Genomic DNA, 19488 nt, shown 5'->3' on the forward strand with positions numbered 1-19488 from the left:
TCAAACTTCTGGAATCAATCCATTGACGCTGGCTACATTGGTGATGTGATTATGTATAATATAAGAAATGATACCTGTGCCCAAAATGTGCACTATGATAATACAATATTACTGTCTTACAAGATGCAACAGTTAAAGGGGAAGGTACTTTCACCCGCAAGTAGTATAAATCAATTCAACTCATATTTCTTTGACCAAAGCAGTCTCTTGGCTGCATCTACCTTCAAGGTGAAAGTAAATAGCTAGGAAGTACATCTTACCATGTGCTGAGAAATGAGACTGGAAACATTTGGAGGATAGTACTATTGACTACCATAAATGCCACATAAAGATGTTTTTTGTTATGTTTGTAAACTGGGGAATTGGGAGCAATCTGGCTATCCTGGGGGAATGGCACTTTTAATTTATGTTAATTATAGCTACCATTTATTGAGAGCTTAATATACCACTCACTATTCTAAGATTTTACATTTGTTACCACATTTAATCAACCTGTACATGAAGTAGATACAATGATCTTTCTTTTTCTTGTATTACAGTAAAGGTGAGTAATTTGCCTGGGGTCATCCCTCTTTTAAATGGCAGAACTAGAGCTTGAACCCGGTGTTGTCTAACTCCATAATCCATGCTCTGTTATCCGTTGTGCTGCCTTGCCTCTTTTGGCCTCACTGCCCTTTTCATGGTTAAGCGTGGTGATGGAGGCTATGTCAAAGATCGCTCATTGAAGGAGGGGGCGAAAGAGTAAGAAAGTAGGAGAGAATTAAGAAGGCAGAAGAGAAAGTGAGGGAGAGAGAGAAATCCCTGAGAAATGAGTGGTAGAATGCATGCTATGGTACCTCAGAGGCCTCTTTATCCTGACAGGGCCCCGAGCTGCCTTCGGCCTCCTCTCCTCCACATCTCCTGCTGGCGACTCTGTTGGTTGAACAGTCCATACAAGTGAGCCTCTGATAACACTGGTTAGGGTGCAGAAACAAACTCTTCAGCACTCTTCCCCTTTCTTGATTTTTTTTCTTAGATTTTGGTAGGAGTATATCCTCACTACGCTCTTGAGAAAGAGTACATGGGAATTAAGTTTTTGAGACTTTGCATATCTGAAAGTGTCTTTATTCTTCCCTCATATGTGTTTGACAGTTTGGCTGAATCTAGAATTGCAGTAGGAAGACTTTTCCTGGAGAATTTTGAAGGTCTTTCTCCCTTGTCTTGCTGCAGTTGTGAAATCTGAAGTCATTCTGATTCCTGATCCTTTGTATGTAACCTTTTTTTCCCTCTGGAAGCTGATAGACCCTTCTCTTGGTCCCCAGTGTTCTGAAATTTCACGATGATGTTCCTTGACATAGATCTACTCAAATTTTCTTGGGGAGGCACTTAGGGGGCCCCTTCTACCTGGCAACTCCTGTCTTCAGTTATGAGAATTTTTGTTAACTTATTTTGTTAATGATTTTTCACTTTGTTGCCTCTGTGCTCTTTTCCTGGAAAAAACATCCATTACTCAGGTGTTGGCCCTTCAGTTCTGCTCCTTTGATTTTCCTTATGTCTTCCTTCTCTTTTGTCTTTTTGCTCTACTTCCTCAGAACTTTCTTCAACTTTATCTTCCAATTCTTCTATCGAATTTTTTCATTTCAGCTATTTTTTAACTTTCAAGATCTCTTTTTACTTTGAATTTCCGTTTTGTGTAGTACCATTTTCTAGTTTCACAAGGGTAATCATTTCTTCTGATTTCTCTGAGGATACTAATAGTTTTGTTGAAGGTTTCTTCTCTTTCTATAGTCTCTATTTTCTCCAAGTTCCTTTCTTCCGTTTGTTGGTTTTGGCCTCTGTCTTCCATGTTAGAGGTCTCCCTCAAGTATCTGGTCATCCTTTCTTATATGTGAGGCTTGTTTACTGTGAGTGACACTCTCAGGTGTTCTGGATGGGCTGTTTGTTGGTGAACTCCTGATGTCAATATTTTAAAATCTTTCCTCCTAGGTTGGTTATGTTTAGCAGAAAATAACCTTCTAATCTCCTGCCTAGAGGGAAGTAGTAGGGCTTCTGGCATTCTGGGAGCCAAGCCGAGGAAGAGAGAGAAGTCCTCAGCATCTAGCATTCGGTCATGCAGTCTGTCTGTGTTTGGTGTGAGAATAATACATCTGCTCTCACGTGTGCCTGATGTCCCACAGTCCGGAGGCCTGCTCTATCTACTCCTGAGAATAAACTACTATACTATGTAGTTGAGATATGCACATATTGAACGTAAATACTCTATCTATTCAACCATAGCAATGTGCAATGGAGTGGAGACGTAGAGATCTAACCCAGTGGGACAGCTTTCACCCAGTCTTTCCTGTTTTAGACACCTTGCTGTTCTAGCCTCCTCTCCACACCCTCTGTACAGAACAGAAGTATATGGTGTTGCCAGTTGTCAATCTGCTTTCCAGATTCCGAAGTTTCACTGCCCTTGTATTGTCTTTCCTGTGGGTTTTGCTCTTTAAAGAACATCCCTTTCCTCTGGTCTTAGTGGAACGTTGCGGAGGAGCAGCATTAGCTGTGCGGCTCGCTCCACCATCCTAACCTGGAACACCACGTAGATCTACTCTTGCTCCTTTTAAAATGAGCAGTGGGGCAGACATTTCAGGTTATTGAGATGCAGACCAATCAAAGGGTTCTTCCCTTTCCTTTGTTCTCTGTCAGTGACAATGGCAAACAACATGTAGGTCACACAAGTGTTCTTTAGGCCCAAGCCTTTTGAGAAGACTAGTTTTGAAGGTTTGAACAGTCTAAGCAACCACGTTTTGTTCCTTGGAGCTGACTCGGGGGGATTTTTCCACAACCCATGACCAAACAATGTACACAGTGGCCAGTTACTTAAAGAACAAAGCACTTGAAGCCTCTTATTACCTCTCCGAGGTCAGAAATGATAGGTTCCACTGAGAGCAGATTCAGACTCTTCTCTCTCATTTGAGAGAAGTTCATTGTCTAAATTTTCTGTAATAAAAAACATTAAATAGCAAGCAAATTTAATTTCTGAACAAGAAATTTTTCTTGTATTACTTATTACACAGTTGCATGTGTTAACTATTGAAATATGGATAAATTGTCTTCTGGGAAGGTGTGCCTGGGACTTAGTATGAAGTACAATAAATAAAAAGTTGGAAAATATTAATTCCACTCATTTCCCATAAAAAACGAGAAAAAGAAATCATTACCTGTCGTATAACTATGATGGATACTTCAGGACTATAAAATGGGAATTTTGCCAAGCGTCTCAGACTGACCTTTATTACCATTCAGCTTTCCTTCCATTCTTCCTTCTTTTCCTCCTTCCTTTCCTCAGACATGTTTCTTGATTCCCAGGATGTACAGGCTCTGAACTAGTTACCGGAGCTGCAGCTGTGAACAAGGCAGACACTGTCCCTGCCTTCTTGAAGCTATGCTCTGGCAGAAAGGACAAGCGTGAAACAAGTAATTACAACATGACTTACTGTGATAAGAATATAAAAGAGGAGGACTTGCCCCAATCTCTGGGGTAATGTTTGAGCTGAGATCTGAGAGGAGTAAAAGATGTTGATTAGGCCAAGGGCAGATGTAGGGGGCTGGGAAAGCAGACCAGACCTGAGTCACAGTAAGTGTAAGTGCCCAGAGGCATTCCTGGATGGCCAGAGCCGAGAGAGATCCGAGATGAGACTGGGGCAGAAAGCAGAGTCCACCTGATGCTTGGCCGTGAAAGGAAAGATCTCCTCACAGCAGAAACACCAGGCAGTGACTTGACTTGCTTAACAGTCTAAATGGTCATCGTGCTTCATTATGACAATATAGGTCAATAAAAACATTTCACTGAGGAGAAGTTTTAAAAAATATATATATATATATTTTTAATGGTTTAGACTTTTATTAGAATACAAAATGTGTTTTCTAACTGGTGGACAAGAGCAGGATCTATTAAGTATTCAACAGCATCTGTTATGTTGTTTGCTAATGTATCTGCCTCCCAGTGTTTTTGTCTTGTTTTGTTTTAATCACAATTCAGTGTTTAAAAGATAAAGCTTTTTTAACATTCACTATTACTCAATAGCTGAATGCATGTGCTGTCCTAGTTCATGAGGTTAGTGGTGCTTATTTCAATATTAAATAAAAGGATTCATTTTCATTGAAGCAAGCAGGGAATTAAGCTTACAACTTCAATTACCAATAATTAATTCCCCACACTGCAAGCCATGCAGTTCGCATTTAAACTGCCAATGCCCAACGGATAACAAAAATCTATTTTGATCACTTTTTATTTTCATCATTTAAGGAGTACATCTTATTTCAATTAGTTACATGCATTTCCAGATTATGAGAGAGAACAAATACCCCTTCTCAAAAACGAGGCGACTGGAGCAGGGGCGACTTTTCAGCATGACAAAGAAATTCTGGGATCTTTTCATTTCTCCGGCTTTGATTGAAGGAGCGCCTAATATTGTGGAGAATTAGCTACCTCATAAACACGAACCTATTATTTACGAGCAGATGCATAATTTGCCTAAATTTGTTTTTTCTTATGCATTAAGCTATTCTTTGGTGGCTTTTCACTATCTGAGAATAAGAAAGCAATTGAGCACATGATTTAAAATGAGGCAAAATTAAGTCCTGCTCAAAAGCCCACCACCTCGGGCAGCAGGCATAGGATCAGAAGAACCCTTCAGAGAGCGGGACTTGACCTAGAGGTGGTTGAGAGAGACTGAACTCATCAGAATGTTCCATGTTTTTTTGACAAGTTCTGAGCAACAGAAAGAAGCCGCCAGGGTGTCACCAAAGCGAAGACACAATCAGAGCCAGAGTTAGAGATAAAAAGCGGTGTCTGGAATTAGGTTTTGCTGGAAACAGGCAGACCTGTGTGGCATGCTGAAAATAAGTTCTAAGAAGCCTCGTCTTTCAAGTTTTAAAGACATTAGTTTTCTTTCTGCTTGTAAGAATTAACTTTGCCCCAAATAAATCTTATAATTCATAACAGAATTGGCCATGTTACAGTAAAATCTCATTTAAGTGGAACTCAATGAAATGAAACCATAAATTAACTGGAATTAGCTTCTATCCTTGGCTTTCAGGAAAAAGAATGAGTATCAGTCATTTAATAAAAAGTAATAGCTACCATGGCAGGTTCTACGGTTGGTACATATCCATCCCAGGCTTCAATCCTCAGCTGTACCACGTGCAAACGTGTGCGGAATCTTGATTTCCATGCCCTACAAGATCCTTAATACAGTAGTAACACCCTAAAAAAAATTAGATTCGGGGCATTATACTTTTCATTTTAAGAAAACAAACCAACATCAGCCAATATATTTTTAAATGATTCTATTAACAAGGGTTGAGGCAAAAAGGATTTTCTGGCTAAATGAACCTTAATGAGTAAGAATAGTAATAGCTATTCAGCCTAGCGTTTAATCATTCTATTAATCAACTTTTTCCATTATTAAGCAAAAATATATACAACATTGAAGGAGACCCAGCTATCAAATAAAATTCAACCAAAAGTTTCCACATATAAGGAGAAGAGGCATTGATTTCCTGGATATTGGTATACTGAACAAACAAAAACAGATTTCATGCTCCTGGAGGCCAAGAGCCACAGCTACGAAAATCATTTTAACACAAAGACCCACCACTGGCCTGCTGTCTATATGCTTGATGCATATTGTTAGCACAGCCAAATATTTCCACCCTACGAAATCAAATGTAAATAAGCGATTTCTTTTCACATGACAAACTTAAAGAAAGCATTAAGATTTTTTTATTGCAGTTTTGTTAATGAACCACTGTGATAAAGAAAAGATAGGGAAGATTTATTTTGCTTGGGAGTGAAGACCAGCTATTTGTTTCTTGGTTTCTGGCTTCATGATGTTTTCAGAGTCAGGCCTTCAACAATAAAGCTAAGTTCCCATCTTAGACTCTTCATTACCTTCCAGCTCCATACTGTCTGTTAGACACAACCTCACTCTCACCTCATTTAAGGCTTTGGCTTCTTTCCAATGGTCTGCTGATGTTTTTAGCACAGACAGACAAGCAGATTTGACCAGGAACTTTATTGTAGTAGCATACAATTGTAAATTTCCAAGCACAATGGATATTATTAGCCCAAGGTATCCCTACTGGACCACACAGCTCTGAGACCCGCCCCCTGGTCATAGAGAGCCACAGGGAGAAAGAGAAGAGAGAAGCCTCAAATTTGCTTGGAAGGATAGGCCAGCCCTGGAGGTCTGGGACAAGGAGCAGCTGAATGCCTGACAGATTTGCTGTTACACAGCTGTCCTTGCCTGGGAAGATGAGCAGGGCAGGATTCTGTAAATGGTGAACTTTCCAAGAGCTTTCCAAGATTCTGTAAATGATGAACGTCTGGAGGCAATAGCATACTACTGGCTAAAAACAGCTGGGGAAGTATACAAGAACTCAAAACAGATTAGATCGGAAAGCCCGCAAGATCTTTGTTGTTTCCCAGTTGGAACCAGAGGCTGTTTCAGGGTTAACGGTCAGCCAAAGCTTGGAGATGTGCTACTCTTCCCAAGTAAGAGACACAGTTTACGGCCATCTGTCTGTCGCTCAAGCATTTTTGAGGTGTTTTTCCACTAGAGATGATGATCTCCTACTCTGCCCTATGCTCCATGTTACCGAATTACTGTTTTTGAGGTGAATACCTAGTGAGGGGTGCAGACTTTGGCAGTGCAACAGCAAGTCTTATTGTACACATTCAGAGAATTCAAGTGGCTTAAAATTAATCGAGGTCATAAAACTAGTTAATAGCCGAACATAGGCTTGAACTCAGATCTCCTATCTGCTGACTCCAGAACTCTTCTCACTTTACCATGCGGACTGTATAACTCATTCTAGTGTTTAAGATTGCTATTCCTCACTGTGCTAGGCAGAGCTGTGGGCCCCCCCAAAATGTCTACACCCTAAATCTTGGACCTGTGATTTTGCTTTTTTACCTGGCAAAGAGAATTATGGTTGCAGATGGAATTAATGTTTCTAATCAGCTGAGTTTAAAATAGGGAGATCATCATAAATCATCAGGATGGGTCCAGTGTAATCACAAAGGCCTTGAAATGTGGAAGAAGGAGGTAGAGGAGTCAGTGTCAGAGTGATGTAATGTGAGAAAGACTTGAGTGGATGTTGCTGGCTTTGACCATGGAAGGGAGCCGCCAGCCCAGGAATGCAGGCAGCCTCTAGAAACTGAAAAGGCAGGAAATCAGATTTTTCCCTAAAGCCCCAGAAAGGGGGGCCCTGCCAACATCTTGACTTTAGCACAGGGAGACTCATTGCAGACTTCTGACTTCCAGCACTTTGTGTCGTTTAAACCACCAAATTTGTGGAAACCTGTTACAGCAACAATAGAAAACCAGTACACTCTCTAAAATGTCTAAAAATAAACACATGATAAAACTCAGTAATGCATCGGACTATTTTTAAAAAGTATCTATTATTCCTTTGAGGTTTGATCTTTAACAAATTGTAACAATTAAGAACAACAGCAAATACTCAAGTATGATATCTATTATGTGTCAAAAACTGTTCTAGATGTCATTAACTCATTTAAACCTCTTCAGAACATTTTAAGGTGGGTGGTGTCATCACCCCCACTTCACAGAGAAGAGAACTGGGGCACCGAGAAGTTGTGCAACTTGTCCAAGTTCACAAAGCTGGAAAGTTGCAGAACTGGTGTTCAAACCAGAGAGTCTGGCTCTGGAGTCTGTCCATGCTATGCTATTCTGCTTCTGTCAGTGGTCGTGGCCCGACAGATAGCATCTGTACCCTGAGTCGACATAGACGGTCTTGTCTTTTACCCAAGAGCTAAACAAAATTGCATATGGAGATACATTTTTTTCCTAGTTCATAGATTTTTCTTTTGAAATATTTTTAGCTTTTTCCTGTAGGCTTTCCATACTGCTACTTAATCTTTTCTCTCTTCTTAACACTGAGACTGTTTTTATATGTTAATCACCAAACATTTCGTGGTCTTGCAGATGTGGATTATTCAAGAACCGATCAACATGTCTGGTTTCCCAGCTCAGTTGTCTCTGTTCCTTCTCGCCTCTTGCTATATTACCCCATCTACTAGTCTACACACAGTGAAGGGCCAGGGAGGTGAAAATAAAATCTGCAGACTTAGTTACTTGTCAACAGCTCTGACGAAAGAGGAGGTTTGCCCATGGTTGCCTACCATGGATTTTTTCTATTCATTTTCAAATGAAACTTAAGCTTCCTGTGTTCCTATGATGTTTTATATTTAGACATCATTTTCTTTTAACTCTTCATCCCTAATATAAGCTTTGGAGATTTGTTAATTTGATTTGTTCGTGCTATGCCATACTCTCCATTATCACAGAGGATCAAGAATTGGCTTTAATCACGTTTTGCTTTGTTTAGGTTTTTTTTTTTTTTGGTCTCTAGACACAGAAAACCAAAATAAGAAGTCAAAATCCAATTGTTCTTCTTCATGGCTTCCTTCCCATTTAAAATATGCTTCACTCTACGCGACATCCCGTGAGTGGAAACAGATTAGTAGTGGCCGACGGATCAGCAGGGACCGTCCGGAGTACTTCTGAGAAGTTTGTGGAAAAGTCCGGGCTCTGTGGGAGAGTTTGCTGATCTCTCAGCAGATGTGGATGTTCATTAGTAGATGCAGATGTGTAATTGGAGGTCCGCTGAATGTTGGAGCTGCCGCACACTGGCCCTGCCACTGTGGTGAGTGAAGAACTCTTCCCGAAAACCCTCCTGAGCTCTTGGTCCAGGCGGCACCAGCTGTTTCAATGTTACCCTTTCTCTGAATCCTCAGTTTTCAGAACAAATAATTAAAACTGTATAAAACCACATAGAAGATACTGTATAAGTCTCTAAAATACAGCCTAAAAGGAATGGAATTAGGATTAAATTAAATATAGAGAGTTTTAGGCTTCAAAAAATATTTTATCAGCTTGAAGGGTTGTTAGGTAACGCAGAGAGAAAGTCATTGACAGCTGGTATAAATCATCTTTTTAAGATAATAAAAGCTACCATTTCTTGAGTTCTTTTTATTTGTAAGGCCCTTTGTTAAGTGACTTTATACATTTAACTTATCTTCATCCAAACTCACGACGCAGGTGTTTTTAACTCACATTTTGTAGAAGAGAAAACTAAGACCACGCACCTACACACTGCTTGGCACGGCATGCTGTGGCAGGTGTCCCACATATAAAATAGAGGAAGATGAGCACGGATGTTAGCTCAGGGCCAGTCTTCCTCAAAAAAAAAAAAAAAAAAAAAGCTGCATGAGAAAACTAAGGCCAGTGAGGTTCAGTAAGTGTCATTTGGTCCCGAAGGAATCTTCCCGGGAAGGCTTCAGCGGAGGGTTGCCTCCTAAGGAAGAAACAAACTAGACAGATGCCTTTTGACTGCAGCTCAGCCCAGAGAGGAAATGGAACCCATTTCATACTATCCCCATTTGGAAAAGTGAGAGTTACTAAAATAGAATCGTTGAGCAGTATGTTTGAAGTCACCGAGGGATTAGACAGGGCCAGATCTCAGAAATATCTACCTCTTAGGACTGTGCTAAGATGGGGCAACCAGTCTCTCTCAGCTCCTTTCATCTCTCTTTCTAGGTCAGTCCCTGCAGGGTTTCACTCCTGTCAGTTACTCTTCTCTACGTTGCCTATCAATTATTTGCTGTCTTGCTCTGGGGTTGTGATATTTAAAAGAAGATACAAATCAAGCTGCGAGGTTTTGCCTGAATTTCTTGGGTATTTGCTTCAATTTTCTGCTTAAGTTTTGCTCTGGAGTCTAGTTATACAATAGATGGATTTCCTTTCGCTTCAGAAAGTTTGGTAATTAACAAGGACTCCTGAAATCAGACCTCTGGCAGGAGCTTAAACCGAATGAAGTATCAGTTGAGAGACCATTTGGATGTTCTGTTGAGGCTTTGTGTAGGTTCAAGCTTTCAAAAATACATAGCTTAGGGGCCAGCCCAGCGGTGCAGCGGTTGAGTTCTGATGTTCCCCTTCCAAGGCCCAGGGTTTATCGGTTTGGATCCCAGGTGTTGACCTACATGCTGCTTGTCAGGCCATGCTGTGGCAGGCGTCCCACATATTAAGTGGAGGAAGATGGGCACAGATGTTAGCTCAGGGCCAGTCTTCCTCAGCAAAAAGAGGAGGATTGGTGGCAGGTGTTAGCTCAGGGCTAATGTTCCTAAAAAAAAAAAAAAAAAATACTACGTCTGCCATTTTTGACAGCCAGGTGAGTGGAAAACAAAAGTACTTTCACAACTGAGAGATTCAGAGAATTGCATAGAAAAACCTGAACCCATGTGCCTTGAAGAGCTACCTGAGACAAAGATGATTAAACATCATGTTATCTAGATGGTTAGTAGTTACTTAATACCTTTTAGTTAGAAGAGTATTTTGTTACTATGTGGACTTTATATTTACTATTCAATTTAATACCAAATGATAATCTCTCTTGTTACAAGAGCAATGGTGAGATTATGTTCCTTTTAGTAAGTTTCTGCTGAGGCTGTAGAGATTTATGGCAAGATTGCTGTGTGTTCACCAAAATCCTCCCTTCTGGGAAGACAGCCAGCCTACATTGTCCAGTCTCCACTGTGCTTAGTTGTGACCAAGCAACTGAGTTCTGACAAGGGAAATGTGGGCAGAAGCGAAGGACATTACTTTCCCCCCGGGCTCCCCTCCCACGAAACTCCTGCAATGCTCTGCATACTCTCTCTGCTGTCCACCCTCTGACTATACGACCCAAGAGAGGACTCTGAGACCCTTGTTATTTTGAAGCCACAGGATGAACCTTGTGTGTGAGAGAGAAACTTTGATTGTGTGAAGCCGCTGAGATCCTGGAGTCTGTCATAGCAGCTGGCATTTTTACCCTAACTAATAAAGAAATGGTTTTTGCACTCAAGACAAAAGATAGTGGGATTATTAGCAGGCCTGAATAAATAAAACTGCATCACTTTTACACGTTAACTTGAATTTGAATTGGGACTCAAAATCTATCCTTTTCCTCTTGCCGCAGCACATGATACCAAAAGAACAGGTTGAAAATTCAGTACATTGATCCTATGGTATTTGTTATCCTGTCCAACAACTGGTTTGCTGATATTTAAACTAAATTAACAGGCATTTAAATTCAAGAAGCTAGTTGTTTTGGTGACATAAAAAGTTTCCAAGTCTCACTTCTTGCTTATGTTAAGAACATGAAAGTTCATTTTTTTACCTGTTTTCAACCACAGTAAAATTAACAGAATTTCTTATCTTTTTAAACCTTCAGCTTATTTGAAGGCATTTGAATATTCAACCTAAAGTATCAATATTTAATTTATCTTAAGAGTGTCTCAATGATACTTTCACCAATTTAGTTTCTCTACATACTTAACCTTTTATTTCCTAGGTCGAAGTGAGCTTAGAATCTTTTGGGAAAAAATGATAGGAAATGTGATATAAAACAATGAATTCTTTGTTGTAAATTCATTCTTGGACTATCCCGTGGAAAGCCAAGTAGTAACAGGAAAAGTACATTATGAAAAAATGTGCTTTCCAATGAAATTAAGATAGGAGAAAGAACTGGAATTTAAACAATAAATCTCATGGTAGAACTTGGATGCCTTTGGAACATGAATTGGAAGCTACCTATTAAGCAAGGGTAATTTGTTCTGGGTCCACACCACAAAATGGCTTCAAACGTTTTTAAAGTAGGTCGTTGGAGCACTCCAAGATGCTCGGCCTATGGGAACCCTCTTTAGCACGTTCCTGTGCTAGTGAGAGCGCATCCCAATAGCATCCGTGGGATTTCGGACCATATCAAAGCAAACCGAACCACATCATCAAGGAGCTCTAATGAGACAGTTTGTTTAATTGAAATGCTTTAAATCACCATGTAGTCCAGCATGAAAAAATCATTATTTTCATTAGCTGAACTATTTCTGCTAACCCCCAACTAAAAGTTCTAATACTGAAGCCTGATATAATAAATGCACTGTAAAGCCTGTTAAACAGCAGGTCACAAAGAGGAATTTAAATGAAAGAATTCATCTAAAATTCCAAGATTTTGCCTTAAACATTACTCTTAAGCATCAGTGTCCTATCGTCAACTCCACCAAGTCAGAGGAAATATCAACCAGAAATAGGCCCCCTCCATACAAATAAAAAACTGATAATTATGGCATCGCCGCTTTGCTACTCTCTTTGTCTTTGCAGGCAATACGCCTCTTGTGCCAACACACAGGCAGAGGGGGTTGCTTTAGACACAGTCCATTTCAGAGTTTTTCTTTGAGTATTTTTATTACTGAAGATAAGCTTATTTTGACTTAAGAAGAACCTAAGTATAGTCAAGTGGGGAAAATTCATATAGCATTTGTCATGATTGTCTATTGAAATCATTGAAAGAACTGACTGTCTAGCAGAATATCAGAATGAGATTTCGATCTGATTAGAATAGGATCTATATCAATGTAAAACACTTTCACTTTTAGGAAGCACCAAGAAGTATCCTAAGAAATGTGCCTCACTCAACTGGGCTTCTATACCGTGAGCTAGATCAACAGGGTCTTGTGAGAGTGATAGAGTGTGAGAGAAGAGGTATAATAGAAGGAGTGGGAATCTCCTCTGTGGGCTAACCTAGCATCACCTACAGCACAGTTTGTTTTAATACATTAGTCATAACTTTTTTTTTTTTTTTTTTTTTTTGGTGAGGAAGATTAGCCCTGAGCTAACATCTGTGCCAATCTTCCTCTTTTTTTTTATGTAGGATGCCTCCACAACATGGCTAGTGAGTGGAGTGGGTCTGCACCTAGGATCTGAACCCTTGAACCCAGGCTGCCAAAGCGGAGCACACGGAACTCTAACCACTTGGCCACGGAGCTGGCCCTTGTCATAACTTAAGAAGAAAAAGAATAAGGCTCAAGTCTGGTGACTGAGAAGTGTTTTAAGATGGATTTTAAAAGTTAGATGCAGCGTGTTAGCAATAGAAAAGACTTTCTTTGCTTTTTGGGGGATAGTGGAGGTTCAAATCTTTTGTTTTTGTTTTGTGCAAAGGAATAGTTATAATGAGAAAAATTTCTTTTTCATGGGTTAGGTATATGGAGGGCATTTCGAGAATTTTTTTTCTTTTATTTTTCTTTAATTCTTGTGGGATGTTAATTTTGCTGGTCTGTTGTGTTTTGTGATTAAATATTTTACGTGCTATTTTGCTAATTATTATCCCCATATTCACGTTCAAAATTTATCCAGAGTAATACAATGACTAGTTATGGACAAGGAAGGCTGGACCCAGGAATCTCTGTTTCTTTAGTTTCCTTATACTTCTGACGTTTTGTGTACAATACATAAATGATTTTAAGGGTTCTCTTTTGGGGTCCCTGGAGGAACTCCTCCCACAAAAAAAGTATGAGTGCATTAACAGATTATGTCAGTTTTTTTCTAACATGTTGTAAACTAGAAAGTTGTATTTTCCAGCTTTTTGAAAAAACTTGAATGTTTTGATCGTAAGTCCCTTGAGTTCTGTGCTTGGTTGGAGTTTTATTTTCCCGTCCCTGATCCGGTCTGAAGTTCTTTGTCGGCAACTCAATCTCCACAGCTTTAATCATTTTGGATTGTACTGATGGCTTCTCAGTCACAAGAGAAATGGGGAGCCAGGCTTGGCGTGGGACAAATCTCTCCAGCTGGAGTAAGACGTTACATATGAGTTGTCGGCCCACAAAAGGGCCCACTGTCAGATTAAATTAATGAGCTGCATGTTTTAATCATTAAGGTAATAACATGTGGATTCTTTGCCTCTGTTTTAATCATTTCTATGTTTTTACCAGCTAGATCATCAAATGCTTTCTTTTGAGATGTTTTCTCACTTCATTACAGAGAATAGCTTCTATGTGGGGCAGAGATAAATGCTTCAGAGTCCTAAGAAATGCTCAATAGCTTTGTATACTGAGGTTCAGTGAAATTTATGGCTAGCTCTTTGTCCTTCAGTGCAGGAATTTGGAGGGACAAGTCTGCAGCCACCATGAGCACTGGAACCAGCATGGGCTCCAATTTGCAGAGTTGAAGTGGAAGCGGTAAATCGTAGATCTCAGCAGCTGAGGTTGAAATGGATTATCGTGTGGACCACGGGCAGCATTTAGACCAGATGATCTGAGAGAGATACGACTGAATCAGCCAGCAGGGGCTCTACATGCTTGGCCTCAGCTGGAAATTGCTTTACACAGACTTTCAACTCGGACGCTGGTGTCTGCTCAGCAACGTTGGCAAGAGGACTTGCTGTTCTCAGGAGAGTCCATGATGAGCAGATCAGGACACAGCTCCTAGACCTGAGAGACCTGATAAAGCATCTTTCAGAAAAGGACATATGTGTTTTAGCACCATTTGTATTCTCATACATGTAGGCTATGCCCAAGTGAAACCTAGGGCATAGATTCAAAAGGGGAAAAAATCCAATAAATGGTTATTTTGTTTGGGTGGTGCCAAACACATGGCTTAACTGATTTTTCACTAAATTTGCTAAGTTAAAACAATCATTTTGTGAACTCTGTGGAACTCTTGCACTGTCCAGTGTGTTACCACAGCAACTGTTCATAGGTTGAACACAGCTCATCCTGTATGCGTTACAGGGCATTATCTCATTCCACTGTGAGCTCCTGGAGGGCAGGGCCGGTAACGTATTTATCTGTGTGTCTTCAGGTCTCCACACACAGTTGATGCTCCATGGAAGTTTGTAGAACAGAATTGATAGTGTAGGGATCCACAGAGTTTCTGCTTTCCTTTCTGGAAATTGGGTGAGTCCAAGGAGTGGAGGGGAGGATTTCGAAACATAAAACTATGGAGTAGGAGGAATCTCAAAGATCACACAGTTCAACACCCTTATTTTACAGATGAGGAAAGTAAGGTCCAGAGAGGGCAGTGATTTGGTCAAGGTCACTGAGTTGGTGGCAGAGCCAGAATAGAGATGACTTAGCATTTACCAGAAGCTGCTACAGGCTGGAAATGTGCTAGACCTGCGCTGTCCAATATGGTAGTATGTTAGAGTTCTCCAGAGAAACAGAATATCTCTCTCTCTCTCTCTCTCTCTATCTATCTATCTATTCTGGAAGCCGGAGACCCAGCAAAGCTGGTGGTGTAATTCTGTCCTAGTTCCAGGATCTGACAGCCAGGGGAGCTGATGGTGTCAATCCCGTAAGACGTCCCAACTCAGCAGTAAAGCTGGAAAAAGGAGGCAAATTTCTCCTTCCTCTGTCTTTTGCTCTATTCCGGCCCTCGACAGATTGGACGATGTCCACCCCCACTGCACCCAGCTTAGGAGGGTAGTGTGCTTTACTGAGAGCACTGATTCAAATGTGAGTCTCACCCAGGCTCGCTTTCACCGACACGCCCAGAAACAGTGCTTAATCTAGGCACCCAGTGGCCAGTCAAGCTGACACATAAAATTATCTCTTGCAGTTAGCTGCCAGCCTCGCAGGGATGGGGAGCACTTGAAACGCGGCAAGAGAGAGGGAGGTACTGAGTTTCAAATTTTACTTAACTTTAAAAGCTGAAGCAGTGTAAAATATTTTCCCGTTAAAGACAAACTTATTTCTTTGGTGGAACCACATTCACGTTAATCATTGAAAATTTAGTGTCTGAATTGAGATGTGCTGGTAAAAGTAAGCACTGGATTTCGAAGAGCTGTCATGAAAAAGATGTGTCAAATATCTCTTCAATCATGTTTTATATTGATTACATGTTGAAGTGATAATGTTTGGGATATATTGGGTTAAATAAAATATAATATTAAAATGACAGTAATTTCTTTCTTTTTACTGCTTTTAGAGTGGCTGCTAGAAAATTTAAAGTGACGTGCAAGTGTGGCTTCGTTATATTTCTGTTGGATAGCGTTGTGCCAGACACTCGACATAGGTTGTTTCACCTAATCCTACAACAGCTATCTCCATGTTACTCTCTCCAGTTTACAGATGAGGAAACTAAGAATGAGAGGAGTTAAAGTATTGGCAGAAAGTCAAACCACAAGAAAATGGCAGACTCAAGATGATACAGGTCTGGCTGACTTGGCTGTCTGTGCTCTTTCTGGGGAGTCTTCTGGCCCCAGCTTTCCCGATACTGCCTCAGCATCCAAATGTACTTCAGATATGCAAGAACAAACTGTAGATTGTAATACAGAGGGTCATCATTCTTTCATTTATCTTCACTGACTACTTCATAGGGGAAAAATGGGAGAGTTCTCTTGGCTGACCATTGAAAAATTTAAAGTGGCTGACCTTCAGGTTCTTGGGTTCTGTTCTATATGCGTCTCCTTCTAAAAACTGAAAACCAAGCAGATATAATTAATTTATCTCAGGTAGTTTTTTATATTTTTATTTGCTTCAATATTCAATGCTTTTAAAAAAATTGTTTCTAACCCAACAACTGTGCTTCTGAGTAAAATCATGTATAAAATTGATATATTCTTTTTTCCTGATTCATCCATTTTTCTATGAGATGGTTTAGTTCCAATTATTTTGGAACTCCAATGAGATTTAGTTCCAGTTATTTTGGAACTAAAATTATTTGGAAAAAATAAAATTAATTAAAATTAAAAATTGTATTTAATGTAAAAAGTAATTGAAATAAATAAAGTAAAAGTTAAATAAGTGTTATATTTTAATATTTGCTTTGTTGTTTCCAGTATAGGTCTGCTTTTTGCCCAGGCAGGAAAAACAAAAAGATAATCTGCTGCTCTGTGTAGAGTGTATTTTCTGCACAGGCAAAGATGATTCTTTCTTACTGCTATTTGAAAACTGGAAATTCTACCACAATTTTGCTCTGAGTTCTAACATTGGCTGGATGCAGATACCTAAAGAGGTGGCAAAAAAGTTTGGATGCGTGAACCCGTGAACACCACTTTCAGTGAAAGAGTAGTCGGTTTTTCACAAAGACTGTAAATTCACCCAGACTCTGTAGAAAGACCCGCAAATACCCTCCTCATAGCTCTCCTTCCTGGATAATAACCTGGTATAATTTCACTGCAATTGAGTTTACTGTCAATAGAGGGCACCAAAGGATGGAAAAGTAATCATTGATGGATTTGGTTTATTTCCCCAACTCAATTTGCCTTTTTTTTGTCTAAAGATTTTCTTTTTTTTTTCTTTGAGGAAGATTAGCCCTGAGCCAACATCATGCCCATCTTCCTCTACTTTATATGTGAGACGGCTGCTACAGCATGGCTTGACAAGCCGTACATATGTCCGCACCCGGGATCCGAACCACAAACCCTGGGCCAAAGAAGCGGAACGTGCAAACTTAACCGCTGCACCACTGGGCTGGCCCCCCAACTCAATTAGCTTTTAAAAAGTTAATTAATTTTAAAAACCTTTGAAAAGTCATCTTTTCATCTTGAAAAAGTAGGAATCAATACTGCTGTCCGTATGCCCATCCAGGCATGGCCCAGCTGAGCAGAGCACAGCCTGGAGCCAGAGGTTTGGTGCATGAGAGTTCTCAGAAGTGGAGAGAAATCTACTTTCCAGCTCTTTTACCGGAGGACACGGTCAGTATTTCCCCAGCCGGAACTCTGTCCAGCAGCTTCACTGGTGCTGGTCCTTTAATTGTTAGCAAATTAAAATTCTTCACTGGGGTGTAAATTGACTCAGCAAATATTCCAGTTCCCGCCATGTGGCAGGCACTTTGTTAGTTTCTAGAGAAACCAGGTACTAAAACAGACCTTCCTGCGTGCAGCCTACAGTCGAGCGGGCAGCAGAGGCGTTAACCAAACAATCACACAGACGTACAGTGAAAAATTATCTTGACAAAGCCGTGTTTGAGCTGAGATCTGAAGACTGAATAGGAGTCAACTAGATGGAGTAGGGAGGGATCAGGAAGAAGATTCCAAGCAGAGAGAACAGCAGGGTCATATATCTGAACCAGTAGTGAGCAGGGCACCGCAGTAACTGAAAGCCAGAGGGCTGGAGCCTGGGGAATGAGAGGAGAGTGGCTGAGGCTGGACAGGGAGGCAAAGAGCTATTATGCAAGGACCGATGGCAGCGTCGTGCAAGGACCTCTTTGTACGTGTGACACAGAGCCCTTGGTAAGTGAGTGTTAGGGTTAGATTTATGTTTTGAAAAGATCACTTTAGCTCTTTTGTGGAGAAGGGGTTAGAGGAGGCAAGATCCCAAGGAGGCGACCACAGCAGTTCAGATGGGAGATTTTGGTGGCTTGGATCAAGCAGTGACATTGAACATGGAGAGACGTGTATAGGGAAGATGAGGTTGGCTGGACGTAGTTGGCATGGGACACAGTGAGGCAGAGGATGTTGTTAAGGATAACTTCTAGGTTTCTGGCTTGCAAAATGTTCACAGGTTAGGTTGTTCAAACTTATAAAACAGCCGGCAGTGTTTAGGAGACGTTAGCATTACTGATGAGAGGTGGAATCGGAAATCTCAACATGGGGCAAACTCAGTCCAGGCTTTTGGGCTTTACACCACATCTCCAAACCTCTCTGTCATTAAGTGAATATTTCAAGAAGAGCTAAGAATGACCAAAACATTGTAATGTCATAACTCAATACATAGCCAATATCAATATATGTATATCTATATGCACAGAAAAAACTCAAGAAGAATATAATCAAACCATTACTGTTGTTGTTTTTGGAGGGGTGAGATGAGAGAAAGCATCATTTGCAAGTCTAGCTGTTACTGTGTTGTCTGAAAAATCTTAAAGTAAGCCTTAGTTGGTCTTCTAACTAGCAAAACCCATAAAATCACTGTTGTTACCAATAAAAAGCTTTTTGGCTGGGAAATTTAAAGCCCTTTGTGGAGCCTCAATAATCTCCAACCTCCATTAAATCTCTCTCCTGGAATCTAGAGAGCCTTTCCATTTTGGGACCTTCTAGCCCCAGAGAGTGTAGATTTCTTTCACTGCAGCTCATTAGAGATGCTCAGAAAAGCAACGTGAGGACTAGCCACAGAGGCGTCCCAGCACCGTTTGATCTTTTAAGGAGCAAATGTGTCATTTGTAGCGTGATGGTCAAGTTCTTATGTGAGGCTAAAATAGAGCCACTCCAAGATGCTTTTGAGATTCTCTAAACTCCAGCTAACTGCCAATCTTTCTCCCAATTGATGTATCAGTTCTGCCATATCCCTGGGGACATCATTTCCACTTGCTTGGTAAATAATTAGTCTGGCTGCCTTTGGCTATAGAAGGGACTATAAATATTTTAAGCACTGAAAGTGATTGAAACCATCTCTATTTGATTTCATGTATGCCTGCAATGCTTTGGGTGAAAACTTACCTCTAAGTACAAAACATCCTCGGGCAGATATGTTCTAGATAAGGTGTTGTTTAGGCTGCTGTGGTCAGTGGGCATTCAGAAACAGGCTGTAATAAGCCAGTAGTTTGAACCTTTCCAATTTCAGCTCACACCAGTCAATTTTTCTCACAATGAGAGAAATAAATGACCCCGTTTCACAAAAAGAACATTTTTATGCTTATGGGAATTTTTTAAAAATAGACTTTAATGGGTTAATATCCAAAATAT

At 40.4% G+C, this 19488-nt stretch overlaps 2 long non-coding RNA genes across 2 annotated transcripts; one reads left to right on the top strand and one right to left on the bottom strand.

The window, feature by feature from the left end:
* Nucleotides 1-1544: 1544 nt before the first annotated feature.
* LOC139082084 (uncharacterized) lies at nucleotides 1545-5231 on the bottom strand. The gene is made up of 3 exons (XR_011537803.1): nucleotides 5108-5231; nucleotides 3252-3411; nucleotides 1545-2961 (listed from the first exon to the last, which is right to left on the bottom strand). It is a non-coding gene; the product is annotated as an uncharacterized lncRNA (long non-coding RNA).
* Nucleotides 5232-8379: 3148 nt separating this feature from the next.
* Nucleotides 8380-15758, top strand: LOC139082082 (uncharacterized). The gene is made up of 2 exons (XR_011537802.1): nucleotides 8380-8697; nucleotides 13956-15758. It is a non-coding gene; the product is annotated as an uncharacterized lncRNA (long non-coding RNA).
* The last annotated feature ends 3730 nt before the right edge of the window (nucleotides 15759-19488 follow it).

Source organism: Equus przewalskii, chromosome 2 (genome assembly GCF_037783145.1).
Source record: "Equus przewalskii isolate Varuska chromosome 2, EquPr2, whole genome shotgun sequence".
Classification (NCBI taxonomy): Eukaryota; Metazoa; Chordata; class Mammalia; order Perissodactyla; family Equidae; genus Equus; species Equus przewalskii.